The sequence below is a fragment of the Onychomys torridus genome, chromosome 11 (assembly GCF_903995425.1).
Source record: "Onychomys torridus chromosome 11, mOncTor1.1, whole genome shotgun sequence".
In the NCBI taxonomy this organism is placed as follows: Eukaryota; Metazoa; Chordata; class Mammalia; order Rodentia; family Cricetidae; genus Onychomys; species Onychomys torridus.
The window spans coordinates 48,077,348-48,081,485 of NC_050453.1; the positions used below are offsets into that span (position 1 = coordinate 48,077,348).

At 44.3% G+C, this 4,138-nt stretch overlaps 1 pseudogene; it reads right to left on the minus strand.

Moving 5' to 3' along the window:
* Nucleotides 1-350: 350 nt before the first annotated feature.
* LOC118592830 lies at nucleotides 351-2,057 on the minus strand (annotated as a pseudogene).
* Nucleotides 2,058-4,138: the final 2,081 nt, after the last annotated feature.

The following is a 4,138-nucleotide window of genomic DNA, read 5'->3' on the forward strand; positions in this document are numbered from 1 at the left end:
AATGAAATCCTAATGGAGTATTAACTCATCTGGGGAGTACCTTTCTTTAATAAAGTGGCCTTCTTCCTAGCCACAGTTTCTCATTAGATAAAATATCCCATCAACTCTCACAGGTAAAGGTGCCACAAGAGTCAGACTGTTTTCTGGGATGTTCTCACTGCTAGTAAGCAGTCATATCCTCTGACCCAATCAATCATAAAGAAGTAAAGCCTATTAGGAGGTCATTCTTTCTTTTGATAGGCTTACTAGAAGAGTTGAGAAAATGATCCTAGGAGTACACTGTCTCCTTCAATTTCACAATTGCTCTTGCCAATCCCAAACCCACCCTATAATGTTCAGAAGAAAAAGGATCAGACAATACTTTGTCTTGTTTCAGCCTCACAAAATGGCTCTGAGGTCTCAGCCCTTGCCCGACGGTGTCTACAGCAGCAGAGGAGGTAGTCTATCACATTATGAGTTAAGAGTGAGTGCAATGGGTGCAGGTACTAGAAGAAAAGGAGCATAAATCCAATGGGAATCAGATAAGCAATGATAAGCTGCACAGAAATCAAGGAATGGCTGTAATTCAGTAACACTTTGACTCCAAGGAACTTAAAACCCAAGACCATGATCACATTTTCTACCAATCTCACACTGTGGTGCAGTTCCATATGTCCCCAGTTCTGACCTTTGTCAACAAGGTCTGCCAGTTTCAGCTCCTAACTGGACAGTAAAAGAAGTTGATGTCATTGTAGCGGTTGGTGACAGGAATCTGTACCACCAGAGTGCCAACCTGGCTGAAATTCTTTTCAATATTGTGTGGCATTTGGGCACCACTCTTCCAGAACTTAACTCAGGGCTCAAAGAGGATGATCAAGAAGTTGAGCGTGAAAAAAGGCATGGCCTTCAACTTCAAGGTGGCTGAAAAGAGCACCATATTCACAAGGCGGGAAGTGACTTCCAATGTCCTTCAGATGGTGATACAAAGTACTTCCAGTGGCCTAAGCTGAATCTTGTAGTCATCGTACTTGATCTAGATAACCAACATATTGCAGAGAGTAGCTATATAGGTGACAGATATCAGAGGAAAGATCATTAGCATAGATCTGCCCAGAGGGATCTCTGCAGAGATCGGAGTCACATAAAACTGATGATAGGTCAGCAGGGGCACTGAGCCCAGGAAGGCTTGAATCTGTGACATACATTTGTAGGCATTATTGTGCATAGCCAGGGTCTGGATGGAGTGGCCCACCTCCTGGTCATCTATTAGCATCTTCTTTCTAGTGAGGCTGACATAGGTCTCCTCTTGCCTCTCTTTTTTTCATGGTGTAAGGTACTTAATCATGGTCTCAAAACATCTGATAACAGGTTCCAAGAAGATAAGATGCACAAATAATGACAGTGGTCCATCTTTGGCCAGGTCTCTGTGGACAGAAATGAGGGTCAACTGAATCATAACAGATGAAAACACAAAGAAGGAAAAAGTATATTTCATCCTCAAGGTTTTGCTATTCTTTTGATAAATCCCAACCATATACAAGGGAGATGTAGCCTCCACACAGTTCAGAAAAGTGAAGAAAAGGATACTAATGGGAAAGGCAAACCATGGGTTAGGGGCTGTGAGATGTTCTGTATGTCAAATGTGTTGCTCTGATTGGTTAAAATAAAGTGCTGATTGGCCAGTAGCCAGGTAGGAAGGATAGGGTAGGTGAGATAAGGAAGAGGAGAAGGCTGGGAACAGGAAGGCTGGGAAGAGCCACTGCCAGCCACTGCCATGAGAAGCAACATGTAAAGACACCGGTAAGCCACAGCCAAGTGGCAAAGTATAGACTAACAGAAATGGGTTAATTTAAGATAGAAGAAGTAGATAACAAGAAGCCTGCCACGGCCATACAGTTTATAAGTAATATAAGCGTTTGAATGATTATTTTATACGTGGGTTATGGGACCTCGGGGGCTTGATGGCACCTGGAGAGATCTCCAACTACAGTTAGGCACATGGCTGACATCTTCAGAGATGAAATTGAAACTTCATTTGGCTTCAAAAGAATTTCATAAATTCTGTTCATTGTGGAAAATCTCTTATGGAGTTCGGAGCTCTTTCCCATCCATCCCCAACAAAACTCATAGCTGCTTCTGTTCAAGGATCAGACAAATGGATAGTGTCAAGTCAAGTTCCTGAATGAAGACCAGTGAGTCAGAACAGGAGCCTTTCTTCTAGACTTGAGTCTGGAATAGAGAGTCCAGAAGTATCTCTTTTAACTTCAGACTTGATTGGTTGGAATGCAATCATCAACATAGATGATGAGATATAGACAAGCATCCCAGCACTGAATCTGGTGTCCAACTCCAGGTGTGTGAAAAGTCAAGGAACAGCTGTTTCCATAGAGGCTCCTTTCACAGTTCCCCAGGCAGGGGAGTAACCACTCTGGAGTGACACATCACACAGTCAGCAGCTTCCCCTGTGGAATTATTATCAGTGTGGCCTCTCAAGTCAGCAGAGAACTAAACCAAGGCAGAAGGGGCACAGCCTGGAGGATTCAGTTCAGCCTCTGGAGAATTCAGTTCAGTACCTAGGTATCCATCTAACCATAACTATCCATCCAACCGGCTGCTAGGTTGTGCCTATTAGCTTGCCTGCTCACACTGAGTCACCAGAGAGCCCTCAGAACATGCAGGGAGGCAAGGGTTCTCAGGAAGGTTCTCCAAGCCATGCGCCCAAGACCACCTGACTGGGGGCTGGAGTAATGCCACCACTTGGGGAAGAAGCAAAGCAAGCACGGTATAGAGTAGAAGAGGCTGGAGGGGTTTCTTCACTGAAACACTTTCCTATGAAAGGCAGAGTTTGAAGTGCGGCAGATCCTGGGCTTTGTGACCTATGGCACCTGGATGACTTGGGCTTGGTGGCAGTGGTATGGGCCAGGGTAGTGGGAGAGAGAGGTGGGGCTAAACAAAATGAGCCAGAGTTCCAAGACGAATGGCGAAGGGATGCTCCAGGCAGCTACACACATCCAAAAGGAGCCCGAGCCAGTCTTTTGCATCATTTCTCACTGTGCCCTCGGGAGCAAGGAGGGAGCCAGGCATGATTTGCCTCTTTTCTGGGAACATCAGGAGGCACCTACTTCTACACCTCCTTTCACAGCTAGATAAAGTGGCTTGCTCCCACACTTGCTCAACCCCTTGGTTAGGATCATGGCCTCTTTTTTTCATCAACTAAATAAGTACATACCCATGTACTTAGGACAAAGTTCCCAGAGGTCCCTGAGATGTTACGGACAATGAAGGTCTCCACCATAAGGACAAGTTTTCAAGGTACTTGAAGAGTCCATAGAAGTTTCCAAAGAAAGAAATCAAACAATAGTCGTACCCAAGTACTATACCTAAGAACCCTCTCAATGATCATCACTGTATAATAACCCTGAGGGTACAGTAGAGGCACACATACTTTGGTGGCAGTAACCAACAGTTCTCTAGTTGGACTTAGGATTTGTTCAACAAGAGGGAAATCCAGCTTGTTATCCAGGCCTAGTGGAGTCATGGATCTTGGAAGGGTGCCTACAAGTGACACTTTACTAAATCAGCACACCTCACACTAAATGTTTGTCCTTATATCTACAAGGAAGTGGGTGTTGTGATGACTGCATTTGGTTGTCAATCTGTCTGTATTTTGGAAGAAAATAGAACACAAATAGATTGGACAACTTGTGAAGGATTTTTCTACGCTGCATCATTTGAGGTGTAAAGCTCCACCCTAATCCTGAGATTTGTGAACTTAGAAGACCAATGTCAAATCTGGTGGCAGCCTACATAAAAGGACATGTAAGAAGAAAGCTTTTGCTTTTTGTCTATTTGCCCCCACCTCCTTCCTTGATTCTGATCAGCATATCTGGTGTCCTGATACTGAGGCATTGCTTCCCTGATATAAGAATCTACTATTTTTTTGTAATTTGATCATAGAATAGAGGTCAGCTGAGACATGCAGACATGCAGACTTGGTCTGTGGAGTGAATATCTACCTACTGGGTTCTTCACTTGTCGGTCAGGAGATCACAGCCTCCAAGCCATTCTAGTAAATCCCAGGTGTAAATTGGGACACACACACACACACACACACACACACACACACACACACACACACACACACATTCTGTAAGTTCTG